A 19,391-nucleotide genomic window follows, 5' to 3' on the forward strand; every position below is an offset into this window, starting at 1 on the left:
TGGAATACCCATGTGCACATGCAGTAGTGTGTCATCTCTTAGTTCTGTTTCTGTGGCTTTTCTTCCAATGCTCCTTCCTCCACTCAGGTCTACTTTTAAGGTGTGCAGGGGTAGGTTGACAAACAGAGGCCTAACTTCAACAGGCACTATCTTAAAAATATATAGATATATTTGGATATGACGTAGAGAGTTGGATCAAACGTTTGGATCGATCTGGGTCTGAGGGTTCACCAGAATGAAGCAGGAGAAGTGTGCATGGCCTAGTTCGACTCACATGGACTGGTCCAGGTCCTGGAGACAGAGTGGGGAAAGAAGTGTGCAAGCGCATGCTTCTCTTCCTGGTTGTTCTCGTCATCAGTCCAGGTCGAGGACACATTAAAACTTTCGACATGTCCCTAGCCAATGTTTTTTGATTGACAGATATGTTTTAAAGCTCCTGGTCCCCTCACAATGTTCCTTTTATGACACTGATATCTGGGTCTGGGTGCCACTGCTACGTCTTCACCCATCATATCAATACCCATGATAGTGTCTAGTTTTTAAGTAGGGGTCTACAAACTTGAAGGTTCTTCTCTGCCAACCAATATACTATTTTGCATTATGAGCTGATCACTTGTGCCACACATCTACTGGGGTCCATAGCTTTTACATGTATAGATCATGTGATCACCAATACAGGAAGTACTTCAGATGATTGACACCTAAGACAGTCGCACGGTTCATCATTGTTAGTCGATTACTGAAAATTGTGAGGCCTTAAAGGGGTATTCCAGCCATTAAAGGGGTACCTCCACCCTAGACATCTTATCCCCTATCCAAATGATAGGGGATAAGATGTCTGACCGCGGGGGTCCCGCCGCTGGGGACCCCTGCAATGTTGCATGCAGCACCCACCTGTTTCTTGTCCGGAAGCGCTGTAGGGTCTCGGTCGCGACCACAGGAATGGAAGTCCGTGACGTCAGGACTCCTCCCCCGTGTGACGTCATGCCCCGTCCCCTCAATGCAAGTCTCCCATTGACTTGCATTGAGGAGACGGGGTGTGACGTCACACGGGGGAGGAGTCATGACATCACGGACTTCCGTTCCCGTGACCCAGACCCTCCAGCGTTTCCGGACAAGACACAATGGGTGCCGCATGCAACATTGCGGGGGTCCCCAGCGGCGGGACCCCCGCGGTCAGACATCTTATCCCCTATCCTTTGGATAGGGGATAAGATGTCTAGGGTAGGAGTATCCCTTTAAGCTGACTGCCATAGCATACCCTCTCCCTGGCAAAATGGAAGATCATTGCTGAGAAATAATTTACATTCATGCCAGGAAACTCCGATGACTTTCACTCAAGGTTGGGGCCAGTCGCTCTTTGTAAACTCGGCACATGACACGTGCCCTTTAGCTAATGGCGTCAATTGGTACATTTGCTTTAATGAGTGAGATATTTGATTTATAAGCCCACATTCCCCCGCCATGCTTGTGCCATGCGCCATTACCGCACTTATTTTTCTTTTTCCGAAGCTTTTAATTTACTAGACGCTGTCTCCATTATGGTTTTATGGGTTTGCAAAACACATTTGTTTTCATGGCTTTTCATAAACTAGCCCCTGAGTACAGTAAAAAGAAATTTGACAGTACTTAGTATCTTGAATATTGAATTTTTACAGCAGAACGGTAGAGTCTGTGGTCTGCACTTAATGGCGCCAAAATCTGCAGATGGCCACATGGACGCGCTTGAATACGGAGCTTACAATCACATGGTTAAATGTATTTTAATATCAATTACTGTTACTACATTTGACAGCTGCTCCATTATAATCATGGTGGCTGGGAAATATGTGTCTACTGTCGAAACCGAGTACCCTCATTATCGGGTGGTGATAAACATGAATGCTTTTTGTGTCTGAATTTGTTAATTTCGCATTTTAAGTCAATTTCAAAATTTTTGCTTTGGACCATCTATATGGGGAATCTTTTAGCTCTACATCATGCTCACAGCTCAAGTGTCAAAGAGGTGGTGCTGAGCCTTTTCCCTCCCTACCTGCCTTAAAGGGATATACAGGGCTCCCCCTCCAGCACTAAGCCATGTACATCACTCAGTGAAGTGAGGAGACTTAGCACTGCCTCTTTGGCACTTGAGTTTTGAGTATGATCTTGAGTTGACAAATTCCTGTTAAAGAGCTAGGATGAGGTTTCAGTCTAGATTTCATGATATTTTATCTATAATATATATACATATATATATATATATATATATATATATATATATATATATATATATACATTTGTTGTACATATCTGCTACATGTATGATATCAGTTTAAATGCCCTTCTAGAATATCTGTCCAAGTTTGTCCTTTACTTTCTAGTTTATTAAATGACCACTGTCATTAAAATACATTTTTATATTGTATTCCTTTATTAAAAATAATAATGTTTCTAATATACTTGTTGATAAAATTTTTACTTTTTATAATTTATTTTTAAAACTTTTAAAATATAGCCACTAGGGGTCTCCCTCCTAGTGCTTGCAGCATTCAGTGTCTCCAGTAGACCTAACTTTGGTCTCATGCCCTGTAAATCATGTAGGGCAGAGTGAACGCTGTGTGCAGCCAATCGCTGCAGGTCTGCTCTCAACCCCCCTCTGTGATACACATGGAGAGAGAACAGCATGCAGTAATTGTCTGTCTCTTCTATGCTGCGCTCCTAGTGCACAGCATAGAAGAGTGAAGGTGGATGTTGACCCCGGCACAACTTCAGATGATGTCTAGCCTGCTGGGGAACACCCCCTCCTGACCACCGGCGCTCACTAACAGTGAGCAGAAGACCGGGTAGAAGATAAAAGGTTTAAAACAAGAAAATAAAAGGTTAAAGACACCAAAAAAATTATAAAAAATTAAGATGAGAGGGGGTGGGGGTGGGTGGGGATTTGGTTAGCTGGGTGGGGGTAATGAATAGGGAGAGGGGGAGGGGTACTCTCAAATTTTAAAGCTAGAACTAAAGTGAAGACTGACTGACCAATGGCTTACAAGCCAGACTACAGTGGAATAGTATATTCTGCTCAGCAGAAGGGACTACAGTTTAGTTCAGAGGATACCCTTTGGTTTACATCAAGGGATACCCAGTAGTCTAGCTTAGTGGAGACCCTGTAGTCTTGTTTAGTGGAGACACTGTGGTCTAGCTTAGTGTAGAATCTGTGGTCTACGTTTGCAGAGACCATGTGGTTCAGTTTATGAAGACCCTGTGGTTTAGTCTTCTTTAGCAGAGATCTTGCGGTTCGGTTTAGAAATGACCATGTGGTCTACTTTAGTAGAAACACTGTGGTTATGTTTAGTGAAGACCCTGGGGTCTACTAAAGCAAAGATCCTGTGGTCTAGGTTAGTGAAGAACCTGTGGTTTAGTCTAGTGGAGACCCTGAGGTTTAGTTTGGTGAAGAACCAGTGGTCTTGTTTAGGGTTTAGTTCAGTTGAGACCCTATGATTTACTTTAGTGGAGATACCTAGTTTAGTTCTATGTAGACCTCGTGGTCTAGTTCAGTGAAGACCCTAATTTTCAATTCAGTTGAGACTGTAGTCTCTATGTCAATGGAGACGTTATGGTTGATGCCATGAAAGAACTTCTTTTTCTAGTTCAGTAGTGAACCTATGGTCTAGTTCAATAATGGTCATAGTCTTGTTCAAATATGGTTTAGTTTGGAGGCAAATTAATGATCTAGTTCATTATAGACCCTATGTTATAATGTGATGGATAAACTATGGTTTAGTTGGGAGGAAAATCTATGGTCTGGTTCATAGGAGACCCTATTGTTTAGTTTTATGGAGAACTTATGGTTTGGAAAATAATTTATGATCTAATTCAATGAAAGCTTTAAAGGGGTACTCTGCCCTTAAACATCTTATCTAAGGGATAGGGAATAAGATGTCTGACCGCAGGGGGTCCGGCCACTGGGACCCCTCGCGATCTCCGGGCCAGCACTGTGGCGTTCTGAACACAGAACATTGGAGCTTCCTTGTATGTGATGTCACACCACACCCCCTCCATTCATCTTTATGGGAGGTGGGTGACATAGCCGACACCCCAAATAGACATGAATGGAGGGGGCCTGGCAGCTGTGGTCGTCTGTCATCCTGCATGGAGTGGAGTTCGCTCCATGCACACCATGACTGGGGTGCCGCACCGGAGAGGACCGAGGGACATCCTGCGATCAGACATCTTATTCCCTATCCTTTGGATATGGGATAAGATGTTTAGGAGCAGAGTACCCCTTTAAGCTTTAGTTTGGTGGAAAAATATCAATGGGGACTGTATGGTTTAGTTTGGTGGAGAACACTTAGTTTAAAAAAGAATTATAAAGTGATTTGAAGAGCACGTCAATGACAGAAGTTTCAGCTGACAGATTCTAGACACTTGAAGACTTGGGAATAATCAGAATACTTAGCACAGTTTTTAATTATGAATAATTTCGGCTTTTATCAGTAGAGAAGTTTCTCTTTAACTTACATTTAACGTTATTTAAAAAAAAAAAAAAATCTATGGAATGGAAATATCCATTAATGATGAAGAAAAGCAAATCAAGGTGGAAATTATGGTAATTGTAGTATAATCCAGCACCGGACCCGGTATAAATGGATCTATATCAGCCGTGATTATCTTACTCCGGGGGGCGCTGACCTTAATTAATAAGCAAGTAACCAATTAACTTTGCAGACTAGGAGAATTATGTATTGCCATGAAAAGCTGACCTATGAGCGCTCCCTGATGGCTCTCCTTGGACAGCTTGATTCATATAATAAAGGGGTCGGTTTGTGGCATTTGACTGAAAATAATCATTAAAAGGGATAATTGACTTCTAAGTTATTTTGTGGGTCGCTCCTGGTGCAGCTGCTTTTTATATTCCATAAAATAAATGCAGAAGTACAAAGATATGGAGGTGTAATTCAGTCTCAGTTCTCATCACTGTCTCTTCTTAATAAAACTAATTTGAAAAGAAGCAAAGTTGAATGTTCCTTAGAGAGTCCTTGACTGTGATGACTTCCATGTAGATGAGGTGCCTCAGTTTAGGTTGGCGCCATAAATCTAGATTGGGCTCTACAGGTGGAAACAGACCGAACGGTTAGAAAGAGTCCAGGGCTCTGTTCGCAGGATTTTAGGATAGGCCATCATTGGGGTGGTGTTGGGGGGGGATCACATCACTGGATCACCCATTTATCAGCAGAATGAAGAGACTATGATGGTCATTGGAGAATAGTATGGAAACAGTAAACAAACTCGTGTCCACTTGAATGATATGGCACACGTTCATGGATGTTGCTGTGTTGGTGCTGTGTTGGGTAATGTAGTAAAGGGGCTGTTCCTCCTTCTGATTGGTTGGGGTTGCAGGATCAAACGTAATAAAACTAATTTGAAGACTAATTTGAAGAAGAGCAAAGTTGAATGTACCTTAGAGAGTCCTTAGCTGGGATGACTTCCATGTAGATGAAGTGCCTCAGCTTAGGTTGGCACCACAAATCTCTATTGGGCTCTACATGTGGAAACAGATGGAAGAGATGGGAAGAGTTGGTTATTAAATCCAGGGCCCTGTTTACAGGATTAAGCTTAGTACTGACACAGCACCCACGGAAATGATATGGCACACGTTCATGGATGTTACTGTGTTGGCTGATGTAGTAAAGGGGTGGTTTCTCCTGATAAGTAAGGGTCACAATATTAAACTCCCAATGGTCACACAATGACTACCCATCCCAAGAGCTCTCATTTACATTAAACATGTGTATATGGAACCCACTGATTTTAGCAGGACCAACCAACCATCTGATGTGTTTGGTGGCCTTCCAACTGTATTCCCACAAATGATTTTGGAGGAGACAAGGATCGGGCATGTTACATTTTAACTACCCTATCCTCTTGTTCTCTGGGAGATATGCCACCACCAGGGTTGTCCATTAGCAGATTACTCCTTCTCTCCATTCTAAACATTTTAATACTTGACTGAGCCAAATGTTCATGTGTATGGGGGGATTGGGAAAGATAGCATATAGCCAACAGCTATGTTAACTATAAGGCTACCCTAAGGATAGACCATGATGGTGAAATTCTGGAAAATCCCATTTTTTGGACACCGACCGATGGCAACTGCTACCTAAGAACCCACAATAGATATCAGCTCGTAGGCATTAGATTTAGTAGTAAACATTATAGCTTACAGTCCTCTTCCTGAGAATTCTGGAATCCACCTTCTAGGTGCCAAATTGTTCTACCCACTCATGGAAAAAACATGGCAGTCATCTCCTTTCAAAATCTATCAAACAGATGTCTGCAGAATAGTTTGTGATGGACCATAAGGGTTAACAAGATGGCACGTACGACACTAGAGAACTTACAGCCTATATGGGAATAAATTCCTATTTCCATGGTGGTTCCAGTTACAGAATGCAAATACTGTCGCTGAGATATTTGATATTGGATCAAGAATGTGAACCATGGGCACTTAATACCGACCCCGTTATGAACCGTATGGTATATACGATCACACTGTATCCTTATGTGACTGCCCTGCTCTTAGTCATTTCCATAGTCCGAACCTCTTAGGTTTTGCTGCAATACTTGTTATAATACAAATTTCTAGTAAACCATAGCATTTATGACTGATGCAACAGATCACAGAACTGTACAGTAATATAATCTCACTAGATGGAGCTTGGACATATATAAAGGCCATAAAGGGAATCTGTCCGCTGTACTTTCCGCTAAGAACTGCAGACACCAATGAATAGCTGTTAGGGTATAAAAGCAAACTGTGCCTTTCCTGGATCTGATGATGGTTGCTAAACTTATAAAATTGCTTTTTAATTTCTGAGGCAAATGTCAAGGAGGCGGAGCTATGTTAATTTCCCTCACCTCTCAGCCTCTCTTTGATTGACATGTAAAGTTGTGTACATCAGTCAAGGAAAGGCTGGGAGGTAAGGGTAGGCAAGGAGTGCCAGGTGTGGCACTTAAAGAGCTTGGCTCTGCCTCCTTGACACTTGACTGAAAAATAAACCGTCAGTTTTCTAGGTTTAGCAACCATCATCAACACCAAGAATGGTACAGTCTACTTTTATACCGTAACAGCTATCCAATGTTGTCTGCAGCTCTTAGCAGCACATACAGCTGACAGATTCCCTGTAAAAGGGTGTTTCCAACATAGAAATCCAGGCATATACGAGGGATATGCAGATTCTATTTTTTAAAACAGGAGTCCCTAGACCCACCTAATAAGGAGGCTGCCGACCCCCACCTCCAAGCAGTAAATTAATGGAGTTGTGGCTGCACATGTGCATGGCTTTCTCCGTTTCTCTGCTTTGGGAATTATGGAAACTGGTGACCCACAAATGCATGGTGACCTCTTCATTCAATCTTCCCCTAGATACAGAAACTGGCAGCTGATTCACCAGGCAGGTTGAAGAACTGCTGTTCTTCACATAGTTTTGGATCCCACAACTTTAAGAGATTGTCTGTAGATATATTTGTACTTCAAGAAGTACTCACCTACCGCCATTCCCTAGTCCCCACTGCCCACCACTTCCTGGTGATGCCTCAACACAAGTAGCCACTTTGCCAATCACGGGTCATAGTTGTGGTCCACCTCAGCCGGGGGTTGGCCATTTCTGTAGACAATATGAAGAAAGTCCCAGCACTTACCAAGTAGGATGCAATAACTTGTAGTGTTTATTCACATCAGGTCAGGAGAGAGGTACTTACAGGACGAGTTTCGGCACAACAGGCCTTCCTCAGCTGAGGAAACGTTTTTTGTAGTAAAAATATATCCCCTTTACTTCATATATGGCTTTAGGATATTTGTCAGCTCTCTATAACATTTGCACTTTCTCTTGGGGTCCTATTAATAGTATAATGGTCTCTTTATCAAGGGCCCTTACCCAGGGCAGCCTATAGGCAGGGGCGTAAACAGACCGTAGGAATATTCAACTGGTATGAAGATTACATTTTATTTACGTAAGACTAGACAATCCTTCGACTGTGGAGATCAGTACCAAATAAGTTTCTAATATTCATTAACGTGAAGGAACAAGAGCTTCTCCCAGCTCGGATGTTCTCCGAAATTATTCCTATTAGCAAATAATAGCCGTGTTTGTCCTTTACCTGATTTTCCTAATGAAATCTTCAGTGTTCGTTCAGCCCCCTCCGCCGCCTTCCAGATGATTTGTTCACACTTGTTATTAATGGACACATCCGGCTGTGCCATCGCATCCAAGCGCTTTCCAATTAATTCACATTAGATCCAGGATCAAGGTGAAGTATTTTAAGGTAATTGCGTAAAAGCAATAGTGACCACATATTACATTGATTTATATGGGTAGCGTTTTGGATTCGGGCCACATCACCTCACTATTCTGCAGGTCAGCTCATAGATTTTCTTAATATGCTAATACTGGCAGTGATGTCGTCCGTATTGATAGTATTTAGCTGCAATTCAGTAGCTAAGTACTGGAATTAAAAGACTGTGACCTAAGCAAATCTCTTCAGGGGTGAAAATGCTTTACACTTGTATATTAAGGAATTTTAAGGAGAGGGTCAAAAATTTACTAAGAACATATTTTCTATGTATTCATATTGCTTTGATCCCAGTACAATTCATACATGATCCCAGAATGCATTGTGAAAATTTGATTTTGAATTTTAAAATTTCTTTGATTCGTTAATTTTGAAATGCATATTGTCTTGTCTGAAATTGTTAAAGGGGTACTCCTCATGCTGTCATGCCCCGCCTCCTCAATGCAAGTCTATGGGAGGGGGTGTGACAGCTGTCACGCCCCCTCCCATAGACTTGCCTTGAGGGGGCAGGGTGTGACATCATGTGGGGGCATGGCTATGTCGTCACAAGCTCCAGGCGCTGGCTCCAGCGTTCGGAACAGTTTGTTCCAAACGTTGACCAGTGGAGTACCCCTTAAATGTTTGTTTTATATTCTTAAAATTGCACCAACATAGTCGATAGTTCATCAGCACGCATCCCCCATGGACGTATCTAGAGAAAAGGCTTACTAGACATAGGTCCTAGGTGCCAAGAGTGGTACCAACAAGCCATTCTGCCTTGGCCATGGTAGATGTAGATACAACCGAGTTGTGGCTTAAAGTATGTCTGTCAGTTAACAAAAAACTTTTCACATGTTCCGAATGTTCAGACCCTGACCGATGACGGGAACAGGTGAGGAGAAAGCCACGCTGTGTCTATGAGCTCTGAACGGCCCAATAGACTTATATTTTAGGTCCAGCCAGGTCACTTGACACAGAACCAGAAGAGAATGTGCTATGCGTGGATTTTTCTAGCTCGTTCTCATAATCAGTTGGGGTCTGAAAACTCTACAACACATAACAATTTCTCTACGACCCCGATAACCCACAACTGTAATGCTGATGCTCCCTGTTTGTGTTCATCCCTTCTACCTCTACTTCCTGGTGACATGAACTGCCCCGCGCAGCAATTCACTGGCCGCTATGTTGTACCGCCTCAGTTCCTGCATCACCAGGAATCAGCAAGTAGTGGTGAGGAGTGGAGACCAGATGTATCAGTGCAGCAGCGGTGGGGGATTGGGGTATTTGAGTATAATTTCCTTTTTTGTATGTCACCCTGAGCCATATATAAAAAAAATTCTTACTCAGACATCCCGGTCACAATTTTTTTTTCTGATCATAAGGGAGTATCATATAAACCAGGATGAGCTGAACAGGTCAATATATAATTTAGTAGAAAACAATTTAGTATAACTATTATTTCATTCATCTAAATCTCTGCACATTCTGAGCTTAGGTGTCCAGTGGGCGGTAACTGGTAAACATTGAGTGACACCGCCCACTGGACTCCTAAGCCTAAAATGAGCAGAATTTTAGATCAAGCTGTTGGATTTGAATCCAAGATCCTAGAACTTAGAATCAATAGTGCTGACTAGCTCTTGTCCAATAATAAAACCTTTGGGACCGGGAACAGAGAATTGAGGCCCTTCGCATTCTGGAGTAGCAGCGTTCAAACTTGTTGGCACGTTATCATTATGGATGGGGACTATACTGGTTTCCACAAGAGAATAGAGTCCCAGTATAAACACATGCTTGCCGCCATGATAGCCAACGGCCTAACTTACCTGGACACATTTTAGTAAACGTAGCACCCAACTTGACCTCGGAGTCTGGACGTCTTCCTATGGAAAAATGACATTGAAAATGTTGTGTTGTAAGTTGCCAATGGCACCAAAGGAATTACACATAACTATCGTGCTCACTCTCTATATTTATATACTGTATGCCTATTGTTAGGGTATTGCCAGTTTGGAGCCATAAATATCCATTCCATCTAATGGCTGTAAATCCTCTACGAGGGCAATGCTGATCATCTGATACCATATCAACTATGTCAGGTATGAACATTTAACACTGTGAACTTGTGGTGAACCTGTGTGTCCATGATAGTGTATATATGACTGGCATAGTAGTTATCATGGAGGGATCGTAAAGAGTTTGTATTAAAGTTACTGTATTGGTTTCTTTATTAGTTGGCGACCATAAAAAAATATATAAAAATAACTTCTTTGCTATCTAAAGTGTATGAGTGAGCGGTTCCTGAACTTAGATGAAGTATCCACATACTCTTCGCACACTGCATTACATTACAACATTTTATGGAGCCTCCAAGCTATAAAGTCCCAATGCTAACTCAATAATAGTCCCCATATATAGTACCTAGGAGCCATGCAGAGTGTATTAGGGGTTTGTTAGATATTGGGCTGGGGTCCTTTATGATGGAAACATGGAGGTATTTATTCAACCTAGTCTTTTATTTTTATTTTTTACCTTGGGTAAAAAATGGCAACATTTTTAGACATGGAGAAAGGCCAAGTAGAGGTGTATAGCTATAGGGGTGCAGAGATAGCAGTTACACCCAATTATGGTATCTGTGTGTGCTCAAAAGTCCTTTTAACAGTATTGTTGTAATGCCCCAATGGGTGTAGACCTGCTATGCCACTTACCGGTTTGGCTTTTGGCCAAACTTGGGAGGAAAATGTAAGTCTTCCCCTGGTTTTCACCCTTTATCTGTGCCAGAATGTGGAAGCTGTACTTCAGCTCAAGGGAGCTACCAGGTTGCTACCTCAATAGTGATGCCACATAAGTGGCAGCTGGCCAGGCAGGGAACGCCCTGGTGCCAAGCACCGGGAATACTGTCAGGAGGAGCAAGCTGACGCTATAGATGGTATAAGCGCAGCAAACGGAGTCAGGTGAAGCAGAGCTAACTTGGTGTATAGCTGAACTGGAGCTGTTAGAACAGTAGAGCTGAGGAGCTCAGATGCAGTTAGGTGGAGAAGGCTTGATAAGCAGACAGACAAGCTGAGGCGTGGTCATCAGTCTGGTAAGCAGCGAGATGTGCTGAGCACTAACGGCTACCAATTGCCAGCATCTTCGTTATAAATGACACATGGTAGGTAGAGGGTATTAGTGGCTGTATGTTGGGGTCAATTAGCTTCCAGTGATTCCAGTGACTGGTAGAAGAAGGCCTGTTTGTGCAAACTATCCTGCATCTTGGACCTCTTCTCTAGAATATCGATATCATCCTAGCACCTGTGGGACCTGAGTAAGTGGTCCATACTAGACCTCCTGTGTTTCCCCAATGACATGGAGAAGTGTTTATTTGTATCATAAGCCATGCTATATTCGAATCTCCTCTAAATCTTTACTCTGTGTTATCCCCTGATGAACCCCTTACTCCATCATCTATTGGGGGATAGCAGAAAGCAGGACTCACACGGTGGTAGTAGATCCGTGGGCCTGTGTGCCAGATGAAGCGGCCCTTGCCAGGGAGCGGAGTCTGTGGCAGATGAAGCGGGCCGTGCCAGGGAGCGGCACCCAGGTCGCTACCCCTGGCACGACTCGACCCCACAATTGGCTGAGGTGATGCGAGGTACAAGAGGGATTTGGCAAGACGTGGTCTGGACAGCAGTAGGTTAGGGCTGGCGGCACAGTAGCGTAGTCAGGTCACGGAATACAAGAGTCTGGAACATCGCAAGGCAACACAGAAAAAGCTTTCACTAGGCACTTGGGCAACAAAAATCCGGCAGGGAGTGAAGGGAGGTGCAGAAACATATAAGTGAGGTGCAGGTGGAAACAATTATTAAGGGCGTACTGGCCCTTTAAATCTAAGCGCTCCGGCGCGCGTGCAAACTAGGAGGCTGGGGCATGTGCGTCGGCGCTGAGAGAGAGGAGAAGGCAGTGTGGAGAGCGGAGGTAAGTGACGGGTGGGGACCCACATGCGGGCACGTCCCGCGATGCGAATCCCAGCCCCATCGGCAGAGGAGGAGAGGGAAACAGGAGAGCGCTCACGGCCAGTGTGTCTGGCCGGAGCACAGGACGTGACAGGGGAAACGCGTCAGGTATTGATTGTGTGGATTACACAGGAATATTTTGTTCAGGATCACAGTTCAGTGGTTGGGATTACATCTGCCATCTTCCCCTTACCCTAATCCTTTTCTTATTTGTGTGCTGTATTAGTTTGTGAGGAATTTTTGTTTTGACTTAACGGATATCTAATAAATGGCAAGTTTTACTGATAGCTTTTTTCAGTCAGTGATGGTTACCTCTCTATGTCCCTACACTTTAGTGATAGGCAGAACCTGATGAAGCTAATGCTATATATATATATATATATATATATATATATATATATATATATATATATATATATATATAGTGTATAACTATGAAAGATCTTCTCCAAACTTTTGTCCTTGTACTCTATTCAGCAGCCACTTTAGAAACTGTATCCTTGGATATCATAGAGCTTAGGATAAGATCTCCGCATTTATCCAGTGCAGAGATGGCGTATCCTCATGTCCTGTGCTGGCTGTAACCGGCCATGTTTTAAATAGAAGTTAGCACCGGCCTGGAGGACAATGTTCCCCTCGCCGCTTCCTGAATCATCCCATGCATCTGATGTCTCTTTGAAGGTAACTGAGAAAACAGCTCTGTATGTCACAGGAGCTAATGCTAGATATTAAGTAGGGGTGATTCGTTCACGAGGACGGATATAGCAGAGCAGTGTTGGGCCGCTTAACCCGCTATAATATTAAAAGGGTATTCCAGGTTTTTGTTTTATTTGACTATGCTACAGGGGCTGTAAAGTTAGTGTAGTTCATAATATAGTGTCTGTACCTGTGTTTTATGGTGGTCTCGCAATTCTTCTGTGATTTTTGCCCCAATGTATTTTTTTAACATGATACAAAATGAGCGTTGCCTCAGGTTTTCCCAGGTTGCAGTGCGGCCAGAGACATTACATCACTAGTCCAGTGATCAGAGGGAGCCTATCTTTGCTTTAATGGGTGTAAAGACCGTTGGGTCGGAGGTAGATTATTATGCAGTGAATTGTAGGTTTGCAACAGCTGGAGGCATACTGGTTAGAAAACACTGTCCTATTGCATTGAAGGGAGCACAATTGTGTTTCATTGGGTGGGGTCGTTGATGTGTTGGAGGAAGAAAAATGACCTCACACTTAAAAACAAGGAATTATGGGACATGTAGTTCGAGGGAGGGAACTCCAACAGGAAATAGCTCTCAAAAAGATACCCACAGCATTATGGTTAACTCGGAACATAGCCATTTAGCCCCAAGACAAGCATTGATCCTTCCTAAGCATGTCCATTACTTTCTGGCAGGTAACTACTAAATCATCTTATGATGGAGAACCCCTTTAAGCACCAATTGTACAGACTAACATGCTACATACTCCAAAGTCTTATTTTTCTATTTTTGTATCCTTTTTTTTTTTATTTGAAAAGTGCCTCATTATACATAAAGTATACTGTTATAACAGTCGTCATGATAAGGATTTATACCATTTTCTTAAAGAGAACATAGACAGGACATGGCATTCACCAGCCTAATATAAAGTGGTTGTCAGAGGCGTAACTTGTAGCTTCAGAGCCCCAGTGCAAAATCTGTAACCCGGCCCCATATGCTATTTATAATACTGGTCTCCTATGAGGCAGATGGGCCCCGATGCGACTACTACCTCTGCACCCCTGTAGTTATGCCCCTGGTGGCTTTATTTTTGATGGAATTTATGCAAATAGAAGTATATTCCTAGTAATCAAAATCTCCTAAACTACCGTAATAAATCTGTGGTGGCCCAGTACAGGAGATGTTACCCCGTACTCCTGCTGTCCTGTCAGGCAGTGACCCCAGTGTCCCCAAGGCCCCCTGCACTTGTTTCCCCATTGTAAATATGTTTTACCAGGTAAAGTGTTATAAAATGTAATGTTGCTTTAAGAGTTATACCATGTGATATGTCATGTGATTGTTACCCAGGAGGTACCAGTGACCAGGTGATTCCAAGAGTAACCTATGGGCTCCCTGCTAGTCTCCCCCATATAAGCCCTGGGTGGAGCTTCTCTCTCTATGAGTTCTGCTCTTCTGCTGAGGTCCAGTGCAGTCTTGTCTAGTCTGTGTGTCCAGAGTGTTGGAGACCTCAAAGTCCAGTCCTGCAGCAACCATCAAGTCAAGTAAGATAAAGTCACAGCTTTATGAGTCAAGTCAAGTCAGTCCCTGTCATCTGTCAAGTCAGCGTGGTCTGCATTCAATTATCCAGTCCTACTACAAGTCCCAGCAAGCCCTAAAGGTCTCTGCCTCACTGGTCACCTCCGTGGGCCCTGGCTGAACTGTCTAGACTTTACCATCTGTCTACCCTCAGTAAAGCTCCCGTTGTGTGTAACTTGGCGTCGGAGTCTTTATTGCCCCCGTGCCTAGCCCAGGATCCAGCAGTATACCTTAAGGAGGTTATAGGCTAAACCAACCACACAAGGGGTTAATGCCATCTGCCCCTAGGGTAACAACATCTGCCCTCATCACACACCCCGCTACCACAAATCTATCTCCCGAGTTCCATTTACATTGATCCTTATGATTAATGATATGTAAAGTCATGATACAATTTGCCTAATGCAAGTTTCAGTCCTTTTATTTATTATATTAGTAAATCCTGGTAAAATGTGGGTTATCGTCTTCAGTGTCCTCCTTGTGTCAAAGAGTGGCCATGTCAACATAATAAAAACATAACACCTGCAAAGCCTAAGAGAGTCCATTGGAGCCTAAAGACCAATTATACAGCCAGCGATGGAGAGCGGAGTTCACAGTGGCAACACTCTAGGCACAAAACTAACATGAAGGATTGGATGGACTTAATGGAAAATTGAGTTGTTATTCTCACTACTGTCAACCTGATGACTTATGGGATAGATGGACTTGGGTCTCTTCAAGGCTCCCATAGAACTCAATGGAGTGCGTGCCATCTACCGCACACGCTATGGGGCCCATTCCAGAGATCGTGGGGGTCCCAGTGGTCGGACCCCCTGCAATCAGCTACTTACCCCTATCCTGTGGATAGGGGGGATACGTTTATTCCGGCTGCAGTACCCCTTTAAAGCAGTGTTTTCCAAACAGTGCGTCTTCAGCTGTTACCAAACTACAACTTTCAGCATTCTGGGAGTTGTAGTTTTGCAACAGCTGGAGACACACTGTTTGGAAAACACTCCCTTAAAGAGTTTAATTTCAATATTTTTTTTTGCTAAAACAAGTTTAAAGAGCTTAAAGGGGTACTCCAGGGAAGTGTGTGCGTGTATATATATATATATATATATATATATATATATATATATATATAAGCTCAAAAGCCACCATACTATCTGAATATGTCCCCTGCAAACCATCCATCCTGATATACATGGCTCCAGTAGCCCCTGTTGTCTCCCCTGGCTGCTTGATATTCTTTGCCATCCTTCTCTCCCCTTGCCTACATCTCCCAGCAATCATTGCAGCTCTGCTCTGCCAGCCAGCAGACACTTTCTGAGAGCTGCCCCAACCCTTTTGCTCTTAGCAGCAGATATAGGTTCAATGTCTGATTGGCTGAGGCAGCACACACCTCCCAAGTCTCATCACTAAAGACTCGTCAGGGCAGGGCAGAATCCACGGGGGCCTGTGTCTCTCAAGAGGGTGGGGGCTGCTTTCAGAGAGGGATTTTGGACAGAGACAGAGTGGATGGCTGGATGATGTCATTCCCTCATTTTGTGCAAGTAAGTGACAACTCAAAGAGAGGAAAACTGCTCTATAAAGCTAATGAATGATGTTTAGACAAAGAAATAGGTTGATGAGAGGGAAAGAATGGGCTTTCAGTTTAATTACCCAGAGTACTCCTTTAAGGAATCTCATATCTCAAGATTTCTTATCTACAGTATTTTTTTATGTATCAATTTTGTAGGTGACGTTGAGATAGAACGTGAGTGCGGTGGTCAGACCCATCCCCAGAAGTGGAGGGGGTTAATAGATTTAGCCCCTTGCCCCTTATATTTTCCATTGACTTTTTTTTTTCTAAATATTTGCTACATGATTTAGTCGCACATTTTACAAAGTACCGTATTTTACGTCCTATAGGACGCACCGGCGTATAAGACGCACCCAATTTTTAGGGGCAAAATCTAAAAAAATAAAGATTTTGAACACAATAGTGGTCTTCAACCTGCGGACCTCCAGATGTTGCAAAACTCCAAATCCCAGCATGCCCGGACAGCCAACGGCTGTCCGGGCATGCTGGGAGTTGTAGTTTTGCAACATCTGGAGGTCTGCAGATTGAAGACCACTGCATAGGAGGTAATACTCACGTGTCCCCGCCGCTCCGGACCCGTCACCGCTGCCCTGGATGTCGCTCCATCGCTGTCGCCGTGTCCCCGTCACTCTGGAACGTCTCTGCTGCCGGCCGGGTATCCTCGCTCTCCGTCGCCGCCATCACGTTGTTATGCACGCCGACGCACGTACGCGACGACGTGATGACGAGGAAGGAGAGCGCCGGCCATACAGGGGATCCCTGAACGGAGAAGACACAGAGGAGGCAGGTAAGGTCCCTCCCGGTGTCCTGTAAGCACTAACCCGGCTATTCAGTCGGGCTGTTCGGGACCGCCGCGATCTCACCGCGGCGGTCCCGAACAGCCCGACTGAACAGCCGGGTTAGCGTCACTTTCCCTTCAGACGTGGCGGTCAGCTTTGATCGCCGCGTCTGAAGGGTTAATACAGGGCATCACCGCGATCGGTGATGTCCTGTAGTAGCCGCGGGTCCCGGCCGTTGATGGCCGCAGGGACCGCCGCGATAGGGGTGTATTCGCCGTATAAGACGCACCGACTTTTTCCCCCCAGTTTTGGGGAAGAAAAAGTGCGTCTTATACGGCGAAAAATACGGTATTTAATATGTACATCAAGAAGCCACTTTTATTACCGGAGTGCATTAGTTTGAGTAACAGGAGCCGGAGCAGCATGAATCTTCATAATGTTTTCAAGTAATCTACAATCTCAAAAGAAAGAGAGGAAAAAAATTGCAAATGCAATAGAGTAAGTCATGGTGATGAATGTGTCCCAGCGGAGGGGAGAGCAGTTGTTTGCCCTGGCGTACATTCAGCTACACTCCTGTGCTGTATCTTTGTAGACCTCCCATGTCTAGGGTCGCCACCTGACCGGTATTTTATCGGCACAGCCGATATTTTGGCCACCCTGCCGGTATTTTTATATTAAAAATACCAGCAATGCAATGGCAGACATTTATCCAACCAATTCTCCCAACTCCTGGAATGTTACACCATATACTATACCAGTTTTTCCCAACCAGAGCGCCTCCAGCTGTTGCGAAATTGCAACTCCCAGCATGCCCGGACAGCCAACGGCTGTCCGGGCATGCTGGGAGTTGTAGTTTTGCAACAGCTGGGGGCACTCCGGGTTGGAAAAGACTGACCTATACTATATACTACTATTTAGTCCAACATGCAGGGAGTTGTAGTTTTGCAACAGCTGGAGGCACTCCGGGTTGGAAAACACTGACCTATACTATATACTGCTATTTAGTCCAACATGCTGGGAGTTGTAGTTTTGCAACAGCTGGAGGCACTCCGGGTTGGAAAACACTGACCTATACTATATACTACTAGTTAGTCCAACATGCTGGGAGTTGTAGTTTTGCAACAGCTGGAGGCACTTCGGGTTGGAAAACACTGACCTATACTATATACTACTATTTAGTCCAGCATGCTGGGAGTTGTAGTTTTGCAACAGCTGGAGGCACTCTGGATTGGAAAACACTGACCTATACTATATACTACTATTTAGTCCAGCATGCTGGGAGTTGTAGTTTTGCAACAGCTGGAGGCACTCTGGGTTGGAAAACACTGACCTATGCTATATACTACTATTTAGTCCAACATGATGGGAGATGTAGTTTTGCAACAGCTGGAGGCACTCCGGGTTGGAAAACACTGACCTATACTATATACTACTATTTAGTCCAACATGCTGGGAGTTGTAGTTTTGCAACAGCTGGAGGCACTCCGGGTTGGAAAACACTGACCTATACTATATACTACTATTTAGTCCAACATGCTGGGAGTTGTAGTTTTGCAACAGCTGGAGTCACTCCGGGTTGGAAAACACTGACCTATACTACATACTACTATTTAGTCCAACATGCTGGGAGTTGTAGTTTTGCCACAGCTGGAGGCACCCCTGGTTGGGATACACTGACCTATACTATATACTACTATATAGTCCAACATGCTGGGAGTTGTAGTTTTGCAACAGCTGGAGGCACTCCGGGTTGGAAAACACTGACCTATACTATATACTACTATTTAGTCCAACATGCAGGGAGTTGTAGTTTTGCAACAGCTGGAGGCACTCGGGGTTGGAAAACACTGACCTATACTATATACTACTATTTAGTCCAGCATGCTGGGAGTTGTAGTTTTGCAACAGCTGGAGGCACTCCGGGTTGGAAAACACTGACCTATACTATATACTACTATTTAGTCCAACATGCAGGGAGTTGTAGTTTTGCAACAGCTGGAGGCACTCCGGGTTGGGAAACACTGACCTATACTATATACCGTATTTATCGGCGTATAACACGCACTTTTTAGGCAAAAATTTTTAGCCTTAAGTCTATGTGCGTGTTATACGCCGGTGCACCCCCAGGAAAGGCAGGGGAGAGAGGCCGTCGCTGCCCGCTTCTCTCCCCCTGCCTTTCCTGGGGTCTAGAGCGCTGCTGCCGGCCCTTCTCTCCCCCTGGCTATCGGCGGCACTGCCCGTTCTGTCCCCCTGACTATCGGTGCAATGGGGCGCCGATAGCCAGGGGGAGATAAGCGGCGCCAACAGCCAGGGGGAGAGAAGGGGCAGCGGCACCCATTGCCGGTGCCGCTGCCCCGTTGCCTCCCCCCATCCCCAGTGGCATAATTACCTGGGTCGGGTCCACGCTGCTGCAGGCCTCCGGTGTGCGTCCCCGGCGTCGTTGCTATGCGCTGCACGGCGCGGCGCATTACGTCAGTGTGCCGCGCCGTGCA

General features: G+C 44.4%; 1 protein-coding gene across 3 annotated transcripts in view; it reads left to right on the forward strand.

The window, feature by feature from the left end:
* Nucleotides 1–19,391, forward strand: part of TSPAN9 (tetraspanin 9) — a 468,673-nt gene that overhangs the window by 101,872 nt on the left and 347,410 nt on the right. Inside the window, exon 1 of one of the 3 annotated variants that reach the window (XM_056517268.1) lies at nucleotides 10,314–10,397. The exons of the other annotated variants lie outside the window; for them this stretch is intronic. The gene's annotated coding sequence lies outside the window, so the exon portion shown is untranslated. Of the gene's footprint in view, nucleotides 1–10,313; nucleotides 10,398–19,391 lie in introns of those variants that run through there. 3 annotated transcript variants of the gene reach the window in all.

Source organism: Hyla sarda, chromosome 4 (genome assembly GCF_029499605.1).
Source record: "Hyla sarda isolate aHylSar1 chromosome 4, aHylSar1.hap1, whole genome shotgun sequence".
In the NCBI taxonomy this organism is placed as follows: Eukaryota; Metazoa; Chordata; class Amphibia; order Anura; family Hylidae; genus Hyla; species Hyla sarda.